This window comes from Gobio gobio, assembly GCF_949357685.1.
Source record: "Gobio gobio genome assembly, chromosome: 18".
Classification (NCBI taxonomy): Eukaryota; Metazoa; Chordata; class Actinopteri; order Cypriniformes; family Gobionidae; genus Gobio; species Gobio gobio.
The window spans coordinates 35595474-35610455 of NC_137111.1; the positions used below are offsets into that span (position 1 = coordinate 35595474).

The 14982-nt window shown below is 41.2% G+C and overlaps 1 protein-coding gene across 2 annotated transcripts in view; it reads right to left on the reverse strand.

The window, feature by feature from the left end:
* Positions 1-14982, reverse strand: part of ppm1ba (protein phosphatase, Mg2+/Mn2+ dependent, 1Ba) — a 43208-nt gene that overhangs the window by 14149 nt on the left and 14077 nt on the right. Inside the window, exon 2 of one of the 2 annotated variants that reach the window (XM_079842120.1) lies at positions 870-1018. The exons of the other annotated variant lie outside the window; for it this stretch is intronic. The gene's annotated coding sequence lies outside the window, so the exon portion shown is untranslated. The remainder of the gene's footprint in view (positions 1-869; positions 1019-14982) is intronic. 2 annotated transcript variants of the gene reach the window in all.

Sequence of the window (14982 nt, forward strand, 5' to 3'; positions counted from 1 at the left end):
TGAAATTAGCAACTAGGGTTGGGTACCGTAAATATTGTGTAATTTTGTGTAAATATAATCTCTAATATTATCTCTGTAAATATATTCTCAAGTAATATTCTCATCAGTGTTCAGCAATGATGCATTTATATCAGCATATTTTGTGTAAGAGCCCAAACAGTATCCTGGTGAAATAATGCATATCCATATTTCCATATGATTTGACAGTTTATTTTATTAAATATCAAAATGTGTGCATCATACCTGACACCTAAACGAACACTTTACAGTCAGTTTTATGACTGTCATTCTCTTCAAATGCTATTGAAGTTTGAAATCTGTATAAAGTTACCAATGTTGTATGTAACTTTAGAGACGGTCCCTAAAATTGCCAACTTTATTATGACAGTCATGTCAGATGCGCTGTGGTTCTGCAGTGTTCGTTTGAAACTATTTTCGCTGCTGAAATAGAACAAAAACAGTCAACCACTTTATGATGAATGAATCTCCTGCGTACATCCCACGTTTATCTCTGCTTTGAGTGCAGATTTCAGCGAGTGAGAGCGTGCTCTGAACAAAACTCTGGCTAATCTGAACGCCTCTGATTATGAGACATTGCATTCATTAACTCAATAGAAACACGTGTGAGTGGTTATAATGCGCAACGCGATTATAACAGATGGCTTTTGAGAAGACTATAATAAGTTCAACCGCCAAAGTGGCCATAGTGTGCAGCCGAAATAACGTTACACCCGCAAATGCCGTTTGTTAATGTCAAGCCCTGATTATTATCCCTTAATGTCACCCTAGTCTTGTCTGAATTTGTTAATTCGCTTTACGTTATTAATTTGCCAGACGTAGTTTTGGTATTGAGGTCAAAGTCCACTTGCCTTGTGTTCGTAGTTTTGAAGTGTTCCCCCAATACAGCGACTTTCTTCTGGCATGTTCTGCAGACAGGGTGACCATCTTCGAAGTTTCCCTCAGGACTTTTGTAAAAGCCAAAATATGACCACACCTCAGATTTGGTCCTTTAAGAAAGCTGAAAAATGTGCTGTCACTGCCTTCTGCCATTTCTTCTTATTCAAAAAAACAGCGTAACGCGCTGCACCAGCACCAGAACCAGACTGACTGGACAGGATTTACCGCCAGTTTTCAAAATCGTGATAATCACACGCGGTTTTAATGATAATAAAATTTTAAACGATATTACTAACCGTGACTAAATTTTATTGTGGTTTATTGTGAAACTGGTAATCGTTTCATCCCTACATTTTAACCGGTACCCAACGGAGTACCAGAGCTGCCTTGGTCTGCCATTGTCTGTGATGTTCGTTCACTGTAATATTTACCAGTAAATAGTACTAGCTACTTAATTAATTGAATTCAGAGTCCTTAAAAATCCAGAGGTCGGTACCCAACCATAAACGCAAACAATCACAGTTCGTATTGTTCCGTGTCATGTTTAGGGGCGTGAAAATATAAAGTCGATGTCCCTGCAATAACAGCCCAGCATGCATCTATAAATTATTCATTGAAGAACGTTGTGCAAATTTACTGCAACAATGGAGCAGCGAACGTCACATACTTTCGAAAACCCAGAGTTTAGTTGATCATGGTAAGTGCTCATTGTCACAAACGTTGTTCTTCTTCAATGAGGGAGTTTGGCGTCACAACATTTGTTTCCAGGCGGACCGTTAAAGAACGCAACACACACGTCTCGCGGACATCCTGTAGAATTCAACCAATCAGCTGACGACTTTGAAACTCCTGAAGTATTTCCAGATAAATGTGCCATATGCATCACAGTCTGAGGCTGAGACTAGGTGTTGATGGACTCAATCTTCTCCAATCATCATTCTGAATCTGATCTGGACGTAGTCTTTGACAAAAACTTGATTTTCTCAGCTTTTTGCTCAAAATGCTGCTTTTTCATGAAACTTACCACATTCAGGTGTTGATAAAAAAAGCGATGCATGGAACTAGAATAAAGCAGAGTTCCCGTTCCTTCTCATGTTCAGATATTCATTCAACAAAATATTCTGTGGGCCATGAAACTTGTGAAAATGACCAAAAACGCAAGTGGCAAATTTCATGTTCGCGTTCACTTATGACATAACCGACTATGTTTACGATGATCCTCGACAAGGCAATTCGACAATTTTGTGCAAGTGTGTCCGTGCAAGCTCAGGAAAATGTGAACGTTTTCACCGTTCTGGGCACGCTTGTGTTGTGTGTGTTGCTGCGTTTGGCAAGTACCAAATTGAGAGGCGCAGACATTCTCGTCTGTGTGCGCTTGAATATTTAAATTGACAAGGCTTAAAAATGAGCAAATTATCAACTTCGGTGAAGATGCAGCACTGGCCCAAGCGGGAGGATGACAGTTCCGTCAACTGCCCCGAGTGTCTTTCAAGCTGGCCCCGGGCAGTCCTTATTGTCGAGCCCTGTCTAGTGCTGTCGTTCTTCTGTGATCGCCTTATTCATTCATAACATAAGTAGTATAAACTGCCACTGAAGTGATTGTAGAGATTAATCTTCTCAGCAGGAAAATAGGATTTGCTCTCCTCAGATGAACTACCTCTTAAGACTCAAAGTCAAGCTGTGACATGTAGGTGTCTGGACTATTTCTACTTTCCAGATGAATCACACTAGACACTGTCACATATATTTTTTTTTAAATCAAAACAGAATTATGTTTGTCTGTTGCTGTGATGAGGCAGCTGGATAGCGTGGTGATGAAAGCTCCATCCAGTATGGAGGACCAGAAATGACTTAAGTATAAATAAATAAATAAATGTAGAAATAAATAAATAAATGTAGATATGCATAAATAATTTTGTCAAAAGTATCATTTTTAATTTTGCTATTTTTGTACCATTTGTGTTATACTAAATTTGTTCATTTCTGTGATGTATTGAATGCTTTCATGTTTTGCATTTTACCCTGTAGAGATTCCGTAGCTAATGGACGGGGCCTGGTTTACGTGCTTTGCGCTTGTGTTCTCAGTTTTTGAGTCAGTAAAGAGTGACCTGAAAAGTCAGCCATGCGGTCTCACGAGTGTTATTTTGAATAGATACATCACAGTAAAATTGGCGACGAGGATAAAGTTTAAATTATGGCGCTTGTTGGACACATAGGCGAGTTTGTCCCGAAAGCGGAGTCTTGGTCGGCTTATATTGAACGGCTGGAGCAGTTCTTCGTGGCGAATGACATGAGCCAGGAGAAACAGGTTGCGACCCTGTTGAGTGTGATGGGAGCAACAACCTACGGTTCACTGAGGAACTTGGTACAACCAGAAAAGCCCAAAGATAAGTCGTACAAAGACATTGTGGACATTTTAAAGAGCCATTTCGAGCCAAAGCCTTTGCTGATAGCGGAAAGATTTCGTTTTAATCATTGCAACCAAAGAGCTAATGAATCTGTGACGGATTATGCAGCGGAGCTGAAACAATGTGCTGTGAGCTGTGAGTTCGGTGCAACGTTGGACGAGGCATTGCGTGACCGTTTTGTAAGTGGAATCCGCAACGAGGCCTGCCAACGACGACTGTTGTCAGAATCGAATCTGACGTTTGCACGTGCGTTTGAGATCGCATTGAGTATGGAGACAGCGGAAAAAGACACGCAGCAGCTGAGAGGGTATGACGCGCGCCCAGGAGAAGTGCACAAAGTGGATGCGCGAGCAGCACGCCATTCGGATCAGAGAGGGAAGACGTGTTACAGATGTCATGGCAAAGATCACAGCCCTCAGGTGTGTCATTTCAAGGAGGCAAAGTGCCATAATTGTGGAAAAATTGGTCACATTAAAAGAGCATGCAGAGGAAAAATGGGAAAAAGTAAACGTTTTGCTGACAAAAACACTAAGTATGTAGAGGCAGAGGAAGCCGAGTTGCCCATGTTTTCACTGTTAAGTGATGAGAAGGACAAAAAGTCATTCACAGAGACATTTAAGGTAAATGGCAAAGAATTAATGATGGAAATTGATACCGGTGCAGCCGTGAGTATCATATCTGAGGAAATGTTCCAAGATGCGTTCCCAACAGAGCCACTAGGGGTCGCAGGAGTCAAACTTAAGACTTCTACAGGAGAGATTATGCCTGTATTGGGACAGTTTAAAGCGAAGGTGAGCTATGAAGGGCAAAGTGAACTGCTACCCTTAATTGTAGTAAAAGGGGAGGGGCCAGCTCTGTGTGGCAGAAATTGGCTACAAAAGCTTACCTTGAATTGGAAAAAAATTAAACATGTCAGTCAAGTGCATCAAACAAAGACACTTCAAGAGGTGCTAGATTCATGTCCAGAGGTGTTCAAAGAGGAATTAGGAACGCTCAGTGGGCTTAAGGCAAAAATACTGGTGAATCCTGAAATTCCCCCACGTTTTTGTAAAGCTCGCCCACTGCCCTTCTCCATGAAGGCTCAAGTTGACGCGGAATTGGACAGACTGGAGAAGGCTGGAATAATCACGCCTGTAAAACACAGTGAATGGGCAGCACCCATTGTGCCGGTGATAAAAAAAAGACAAAACCATAAGACTGTGTGGAGACTATAAATTAACCGTGAATCAAGCAGCTACTACTGAAACGTACCCATTACCCCGGATTGAGGAGTTGATGGCTACACTGAGTGGAGGAATGGTGTTTTCTAAAATAGACCTAGCTTCAGCGTATCAGCAGGTTCTTTTAGATGACGAGTCCAAACAGCTGCTCACCATCAACACACACAGAGGATTATTTGTCTACAATAGACTACCGTTTGGTGTCAGCTCAGCACCCTCAATTTTTCAAAGAATTATGGAGAACATCATGAAAGATCTGGATGTTGTTGTTTATCTTGATGACCTACTGGTCACTGGAAGAACAGAACAGGAACATCTGCTGAGGCTACAGGCAGTGTTGCAAAGACTCAAGGAGAATGGCTTGAGAGTGAAAAAGTCAAAATGTGAGTTTGGAAAAACGCAAATTGAATATCTAGGATTTGTGCTAGACAGCAAGGGCCTTCATCCATCTCCAGACAAGGTTACTGCGATCAAGGATGCACCAGCACCTACCTGTGAAAAGGAGCTTAGAGCATTTCTGGGTTTGGTCAATTACTATGGACGGTTTTTGCCCAACCAAAGTACAATGGCAGCTCCTCTCTACTGACGGACAAAAGCGGTCTGCTACATTATGATCCAAGTCTTCCACTTACCTTAGCCTGCGATTCGTCGGCATATGGAATTGGGGCGGTTCTGCAACACACCATGCCCACCGGAGAGGAACGTCCAGTGGCTTATGCCTCACGAACTCTTGCGTCTGCTGAGAAAAAGTACTCACAAATTGAGAAGGAGGGACTGGCGCTCATTTTTGGAGTAAAAAAGTTTCATCAATATCTGTGGGGACGGAAGTTCAAGATGGTAACTGACCACAAACCTCTGTTGACTTTGTTCGGAGAACATAAAAGTCTACCCACCATGGCAGCAGCCAGGATTCAGAGGTGGGTGATCATTCTTTCAGCTTATGATTACCATATTGAGTACTGTCCTTCCGAGAAACACAGTAATGTGGATGGTCTTTCACGGGTTCCCTTACCTGACACGACGGATGTGGGCACAGCGGCTGTGTCAGAGAATATACATGCTTTAATCGCTGAACATTTTGAACAAGCTCCTCTGAATGCAGATCAAGTGGCACGTGTAACAGGGTAACAAGGTGTTATCCAAAGTCCTGAAGTATGTAATGGAGGATTGGCCAATGGATGTGGACGAGAGTTTGAAAGCTTATCACTCACGCAGAAATGAATTGTCTGCAGAGAGAGGATGTGTGCTCTGGGGCACCAGAGTGATAATTCCGGAGAGACTGAGAAAAATTGTGCTAAAAGAAGTGCATGTGGGTCATCCAGGGATAGTTAAGATGAAAGCTATTACTCGTAAGTATGTGTGGTGGCCTAAAGTAGATGCAGACCTGGAACAGGTTAGCAGAGCATGTGAGTCGTGCCAGATGGAACAAAAAGCACCACGTCAAGTTCCATTACACCCTTGGGAATTTCCGGGTCAAAGCTGGAAAAGACTGCACATAGACTTTGCTGGTCCTTTCCAGGGACACACGTTCATGATACTTGTGGATGCGTATTCAAAGTGGTTGGAGGTGTTTAAAATGCCTAGCCTCACCTCACAAGCGACCATCACGAGACTAAGGAGGTTGTTTTCAGCATACGGACTGCCGGAGCACATTGTAACAGACAATGGAACACAATTTACGTCTGTGGAGTTCAAAAACTTCATACAGCAAAATGGTATTCTCCATTCAACGAGTGCTCCCGGTCATCCTGCTACCAACGGTCTGGCAGAAAGGTATGTGCAGACATTTAAAAGCGGAATAAAGAAACTTGCACATTTGACAATGGACTTGGAAGATAAGATCTCGCTTTTCCTGATGCAGTATCGCACTACTCCAAACTGCACTACAGGTCAATCACCAGCGGATCTTTTCCTTAACCGCCATGTGCGTACTCGTCTGGATTTTGTTCATCCAGATGTCGCTGTCACTGTTCGCAGGAAGCAGTATCTATCATGACCAACGAGCGATGGAGAGGTCTTTTTCTGAGAAAGATGCGGTTTACCTTCGTAACACCACAGGAGGAGGGAACAAATGGGTTCCAGGTGTGATAGTAAAGCAAACCGGGCCAGTGTCTTACAAAGTTCAGGGACGAGACCCTGATGTCACTTTCAGGAGACATGGTGATCAGTTGAGACCCAGGGTTGTAGAAGATGAACTTGTTAAAGAGACTGATTGCTCAGAGATGGACACTTCTTTTCAACCCTGTGCACCAGAAGAGGAGAAACAAGCAGTTTCTGAGTTTTCTCAACAGGACTGTGGGAGGGTTACTGGGGTTACTTAAGAGTCCACGTTGCTCTTCCAGAGTTAGAAACCCACCTAAACATTTGGACTTGTAATACATGAAGCAGACACTCTTGTAGCTACTGATAGGACTGTTACTGTCGTAAATATAGATCTGGCACTTTACGGTTATTAAAAAAAAAAAAAAAAAGGTTGTTGTTATGTTGTCAGTAATAATTTTGTTGAGGTTTGCTATAGGCAGATTCCAGTGAAGCTGAATGTACCTTTGTTTAAAAGGGGGGGTAAATGTGATGTATTGAATGCTTTCATGTTTTGCATTTTACCCTGTAGAGATTCCGTAGCTAATGGGCGGGGCCTGGTTTACGCGCTTTGCGCTTGTGTTCTCAGTTTTTGAGTCAGTAAAGAGTGACCTGAAAAGTCAGCCATGCGGTCTCACGAGTGTTATTTCGAATAGATACATCACAATTTCTTTATGTATTTCTACATAAATGACCTTATTCCATGCTGTGCCATCCTCCGACGAATTGTTCTCTCACACACTCCAAATAAATAAGCTATATCTCCAGCGATGTGTCTCAAAAGGAGGTGTGCCTCGATTTCATGCGAAGGTAAAAGGTATGGTGAACATCCCATGTTTGTCTCCGTTTCTGAGTGCATGTGAAGCTGGCCTGCTGCGTCTTGAAGACCGGCGAACACAGCTGGATCAAGGCCTACATCCATATCAGCACTGAGCTTAACTAAATCATTGCCTACACGTTCCAAACGAAACAGAAGGTAGTCGCTTGGTGCATGATCTATAGAATTTGCTATTAAACGCAAATCATTAGCAATGGTACTTAAAAAACCTGCCATATTTAACAAAACTAGTATCCACAGTAGTACAGCCGTAACAATAGCGATCCTGTTTAACCAATCCTGCATTGAGAGAGGTTAGGACCGCCTACCTTATAAACATACGTTCACATAAATAAATAAATGTAGAAATGCATACATGTAAAAATACATAAATAAATGTAGAACACTACAAATAGTACAAATAGCACGATTAAAAATGATACTTTTGACAAAATTATTTATGTATTCATTCATGCATATCTGCATTTATTTATTTAAGGATTTGTATTTATTGACTTATTTCAGCATTTAATTATTTCTATATTTATTTCTTCATATATTTATTTATTTCTGCATTTATGTATTTATTCATCAATGTATTGATTTATACTTTAGTAATTTTTTCTCGTCCTCTATAATCCAGAACCTATGTAGCCATGAAAAAACACTAAGAAACTGGTCAGATTTAGTGAGGAGGAGACAAACTCACGGATCCATTTACAGGGTAGAGTGAAAGTGACCCTATTTACTCATGCTGCGGTGACCTCTGTATCACAGGTTTAATCCAACAGTGCTAGCAGTGTTCTGGAACTCAGAGCTCACAGTCAGCCAATGGTGAAAGGAGGTCAGCCACCCTGCCAGATCAGTCACACGACAGCTCTTTTTGTCCACAGGTTACAACTTCAATTCTCAGCAAACATTACATGAGTACACAAATGTAAAACAATTCCAAGTCCACTCGAACAAATAGGTTACTTCTACTGTGAAAGTTTGACTACTGTTCTGCATAAGCTATTCAAGTCCCAAACTAACATGCAAGTATTGTTTTTCCCGGCAGAGCAAACAACCTTTTATAGCTAGCTTTAACAACATGTTGTCCTATGAATAAGCAGTCAGTAATTTCATTGATTTAAACCTCACGCTTTAACACGCAACACAGTAACAGCTCTTGGTTCAATTCAAGTCAGGAATGACAAAGCAAGGGCTTGCAGAACATTCAGGTCTAGTTTACACTACACTGTTTTTAGCTAAAAACGTTATGCATTTTGGCTAGGGATGCACCGGTTGATCGGCCAAAAATCGGAACCGGACGGTTTTTGCTTCTAGCGCGCGATCGGCAACCGGACGGTTTTCTATGTATTTTTCTGCCGATTTTTCCATACGCCTATATTGCAATCATTTGCGAACATGTCACTAATGTGTTACAAACAGAAACTGGACAACCGAATGAAGAGCCGCTTTCCTGCGTGAGCTGAAGTTGCGCGAGCTTACCTCTCTCCGCCCTGCACAAGCGCAGATAGTGAGCGTTTGTTCAGCTCAGCTTCTCACGTGTTGGATCGGATGAGAACGAAACAGACTAACTTGTGACAAAGCCGAAATACTTCTTTTTGTAGCCTAAAGAAGAACATGCATGCACTTTTGAAATGAAATGCTATCAGTTCTGTAGCCTATAGGATGATCTTTTTTATTTTACCTTAAAATTACATTGACTTAATTTGATTTAAAAAGCACCTGCTGTAGCATCTTAGTTTTTTTTCGTTGCACTAATCATTATTTGATTTAACATTTTGGAACAATTATATACTTTGGTTTTATTTAATTTCACTTGTAAAGACAGATCGTTTCACTAGATAAGACCCTATTCCTCGTCAGGGATCGTGCAGAGCCTCTGAAGCCCTTCGAAGCCCTTTGAAACTGCATTGATTTGGACCTTCAACATTTTGGTTGCCATGGAAGTCAATGGTGTGGAGAAAAACCCTGGAATGTTTTCCTCAAAAAACGTAATTTCTTTTCGACTGAAGAAAGAAAGACATGAACATCTTTGATGAGATGGGGGTGAGTAAAATATCAGGAAATTTTCATTTAGTAAGTGAACTAATCCTTTAAGTAATGTAAAAACATGTTGTGATGTATTATGGCAAACAGGCTGCCCCTGTGAACACACAGATTACAACTTTCAGAGCAGATGTAAGCTGCTTTGGCCCCAGTAAGAACCTTACAAACACACAAGAATAGATAGTGTTTTGCTGTACAGCTCTAAATTAAAATGTAAAGACAATGTTTGCAATGTTTGTGAATTGATTTGATTGACAATTCACATTGTCAACCCAGGCACAATATAAAATGTGTAGACGTTGATAAAATCTCCATTTATCAGGACAATAAATACTAGAGATGTGCACAACGACTAATTTCATGGAAATTGAGCAACAGACTAGATGACTAGACTATAGTTGTTGATATAGAAAATGTTCAAAGCAAAAGTGTCAATTAAGTTTCATTCATAATGTTTCTCCTAAATGCACGCAAATGAGTTTCCTACAGATATTCCTCAAAATATTTTGGTAGAACCTTTCATACAACTGCTGCTGTTGGTAATTCAAGGAAAATCCATTCAGCGAAAGTGTGTTCAGGTGTACAAAAAAACCCTGATTTAAGGTGTTCATGTGCTAATTTGTGGTCTTACTGGGAACATGTTAATGAATTCCTCTATTCACCATTATTTCACAGTGTTGCGAAATTAGATTGTGGATCCAATCAAGAGGATTACTACATGATCAAAGTGCAAAAGGATCTAGATGAGACACATAGGGGATCCTGGTTTGAACCAAAGAGACCCCGCTATTGCTCAGCAAGCTGCAAGTATGCAATGATGTCACATAACAGCATGTCTGAGCGTCTGAGCTGGCCACACCTCACGCCTACTGCACTATAAATAAACCCAGATAGGATTGCATACAAACCCCTATCCTTTTACCCAGATCCTGAGTCTTCAGCTAAGGCTCAAACTCTCAACGTTTTTATCAATGGTAAGCTTCTATAAAGCAGCCGAAGCTAGGACCATCTTCACCATGAGAGCGCATAGCCTATGTATCTGTAATATATATGGTCATTCATCCCAAAATGAAGGGAAAGAAAAAAGGCACATTTTTGCACTCAAATGTGAAATGTTCTGCAAGTGTGCGTGCTTAATTGGCTACCCCCAAAAAAAGATTTGGGCTGAGACTCAAATCCTTCCCATTGTAAAGTGCCCCTAAATATGGAACCCTGAGAGCTTGGTTCGGTTCCTTTGGATGATGTGAACGTTGTCATCTGAACCTAGGAGGCACACCCGCAAACCGTAACGGAATCTGCTTAAAAGGGTGGGGGGCTGGGCGGTAAAACGATAACGATATGTATCGCGATAGACATGTAATCGATATCAATAAAAAATGTGTTCAATAAAACGTTCAATATTTTTTTTTCTTCGTCGGAAAAAACCAGAGGTTGCGAATCAAGTTTGGTTGCATGAACAAAGGCACTCTGGTAACCTAGCAACGTATGGAGTGACAGGCTAACAGCCAATCATGTAACGGTATCACGTTTGGTTGCGCCATATCGTCGCCTCGTGTTGGATTCATTCTTCAGTAAACAGAACCGGCGTGGAGTGATAAGTGGAAAATGAGTGCCGCAGCGCGCAAGGAAATTGTTAATAAAACAGGAAAACAAGTCAGCTCGCCAGTATGGCTGTATAAGTCTGACCATAGTCAGACCAATGTCCCCAGCAAGACTGGTAATACCACAAACTTGTTTTACCACCCAGGGCTCTACATAGCGACCATTTTGGGCGCATTTGCGCCTGAAAATTAATGCGTGCGACTGCGAAAATATATTTAGGCGCACTGGTGCGAGTGACCCGATCGATTCTCATGAATAGATGTATAATACAATCGGAATAAAAACTAAACACTGACTGATTGAGCAACTGTTATGTTTCGTGCTGCAATCAACTGCTTTTCATGCCTTCTGTCAGCAGAGCATGTGCAAAAAACGTGTGCGAAGGAATAACACTTCACCGATTGAAACCACGGTCTATGGGTGAAACGGGTGTGACGCGGCCATGCTTACCAGACGCCTCGCGGCTCACGCTGATGTTTCTTTGCAGCCAAAATTAACTAGAAATACCACATTTGGATTATCATAAACAAGGTCGGAAATTAACAGGGGCTTGGGGCAAAAATGCCACCAAAAATGAATTAGGAGAAAATAATTTAAAAACGCTCCTGTATGAGTTCTTGATTTAATCTTTATCAGCTGCAGTCCATAACATTTATTGTGTTTAAAAATGACTAGATGCATATGAGTGAGTACATCATGAATCAATTTTCCAAACCATGTTTTTATCTTACCCTGAATCATTAAGGTACACATACAATAAGTGTTTATATTCTGACTATTCAATTCCAGTTTGGTTCGCAGCGCTGCGGAGGAGCACAGTCCCTGTGTGACTCGCCATAGACATAAACAGAGAGAAGTAGCTCCGGCTGCAGTGTTCTTCCGCGAGACGCCTGCAGTTCTGTTTATTAAGCTCCAGAGCGCCTAAAGTCACGGACAGAGTATTGAAATGATTGCAAATGTGATCCTGATCTTGTAAAAAAGTCCAATAGACAAGTTGATATTAAGTAACAACGTTTTAGCCACAATACTGTTTATTTCGTGAAAATCAAAACTACATCAGAACTGTTGCGCATCTCCAAGCGTTTCGATCGAATGAATCTGCGTTTGAACGATTTAATGAACGACTCGCACATAGACTTGACGCCACCTACTGGCTGTTTTATTTTCATATTTATACTTTGCATGGACTTTTTATTTAAAATATAAATCTTTTAACTAAGTTTAAGTTTAACTTGTACAGAGCCTTTTTATAAATTCTAAAACTTATATTTAAAACATTCATACAACATTATTTACCCATGAGCTGCATTAAATCTATGTAAATGTGTCTAAACAGCACTTCAGATAGAGCTGCTGTGCCACTTCTACAGTGTAAAGATTGATCTTTTGATGCTGATTTAATTAGATTGGTTACAGTCTGATTGTGTCTTATTGCTCTAACTGAATTTATTGTTTAAATTAACATTTTAAAAACAACTTTTCTATTTTAATTTACGAAATTGACAAAAGATGATGCATACATTTAATAAGATTAGAAAATATTGCTCTTATAATGGTAAAAATGCCCCTGGACATTAATTTAAAGGGACAAAGATCATCCTGTAATGGGAAAGTTATAATTGGAATGCGTGTTATTGATCAGAAAGTGCTCCTAAATTTTTGACTGTGCTCCTAATTTTTTTTAATTAGGAGCACAAGTGCTCCTCAAGAAAAATGTTAGCGTAGAGCCCTGCCACCTTAAGCCTTGTTTATACTTTTGTCTGGCTCCGCAGCGCGAGCCTCCGCTGACAGCGTGCGCGCCTCGTTCGTTTAGGGACGTGTTTATACTCTACGCGCTCGCCGTTGTGCTATTCTTGACTTTGGCTGAATCCGAAATCGCCCCCTAAACCCTCAATCACTGTTCCCTACTTTAGTCCACTAATACAGTTAACTTGAAGTAGTGAATGAAGACAAGTGAGCGAATTCGGACAGCCGTGTGTACATTGGCTGTACTCGTTATTGCGGTGCAAAATGGGATAGAATGAGTGCACTCAATAACGTCCACTATGGTTTGGGACACTACTACAAATGGCTGTCCCCTCATATAGTAGCCTATTTAAGGGTATGGGGGGGGGGCGATTTCAGATTCAGCCTTTGAAACTACATGGAGAGGTACTTATGACAAAGCATCTAAACGGTAACAGTTACAAAGAAATAACGGAGGCACTGCACCTTAATGTTAAGAGATAATTGTTACGTTTTCATTGTGATTTTAGACTTGTGTTTATATTTTATTATTATTTGAGAGTTTCCCATGGTTGTGTTGACATTTCTGCCTTTATAACTGAGGGGATTGTAATCAAAGGAAGGTTACGTTTAAAAAAATTTTTTTAAATGTAAAATATTTTTCTCCTGGTCCTCATTTTAAATGGGTCATAAAACATATCAATGATTATCGATATCGACCGATATGAAACAATTATAACATGATATAGTTTTCAGCCATATCGCCCAGCCCTAGTCTAGGGTATGGTTCATGTGAACTCCGGTACGGTTTGCTGCTGATATATATGCAATCGTTCGCCACAGTTCTGGGGTAGCGACTGCAACATTCACAGTTCATGGAGTTCGTCTCCTTACAGTACCTCAACCAGCTGAATTCTCGCAGCCAGTCTTCCCGAAAATGGGGGGTTCGGGCCTTTTTCGCCACACAAAAAACCTCTGACTCTGAATCATCATCCGACTGTGACACTGTAGACTCTGGCACTGGCACACTAGCCGCAGGTCGGAAGAACGAATCAATAGTTTGCTTGCTCATTGCTCAGACACACATAGCAGGTTGTGATATTTGTCTACGTCTCCTTCCAACAGACGTTTACGAGCGCTCGATTATCTCCAGGACCCTCCCCCTCCACACATTAGCCACTTACAATGGCCATTCTCTATTCTTCTCACACTCATTGGCCTGCCACACATTCTGGATTCATTGACGTGACCCTTCCACGTTTAACGTTTAAAAAAGGGGGGGGGGGGGTAAATTTACTGGTCCCACATGTGCAACTGGATGTAAAACTCAGTCGCACACTCTCAAATTTTGGTCGCAGTCTGGAGCACTGAGACGCAAGTGTCATTTCGTACTGAAGCTTTGGAAACAAAACCAATGGTTCAAAAACAAAAATATAAAAGTGAGGTGAGCAACGCTATGCATTTTGACGCCTTCTCATATGCCGTTGTTACTAAGCAATGGGGTAAAAAGCTGCTGCTTTGATGACATGAATGCACCACGGTTCGGACCCAAATAATATAATCTAAACAATCCAGCGAGGAGAGAGGGGGAGCAATCGAACTCGGGTTCAGACCAGGCAATCAAACAAGTGTGAAAGCACCCTAAATCAATACATTTGGACTTAAATGACAAGTAAGAAACAAGAGTGTAATGTTAGCCTGGCGTCGTCTTACTCAATTCTAGTCAGAATTTGAGTCTGATACTGCTCAGTTGGGCTGTGATTATGGGGCGTGTTTCAACCAAACCAGGAAAGACCTAAATCGGATAGACCTACAACCAATCAGAGCAACGGAGCGACGCATAACGTTAGTTGTCAAATGTCAACAGAACTCAACTGCACTGTGTTGCCAAGTCCGCGGGTTGAAGTGACCCCAATTATGTGATATACAGACTCAGGAAGGGGATTTTTAGCAGGCAGCCCTGCCAAAATAACACATATTTTACCCCCCAAATGCCTTTTTTTCCCGGAGAACCTCCCCGGAAAACTATTGGGCTTGTTTTTGGCTAGCTTTGAGTAACGTTAGCAATTGGGCGGGTTTTGTTGTAAAAACTTGGCAACCCTGTCTGCACGCACGCTGGAGAAGTAACGTTAGAAGAAAAAGATGTGTAAACGATCTTTGCCGGTGTTGTAAAAAAATA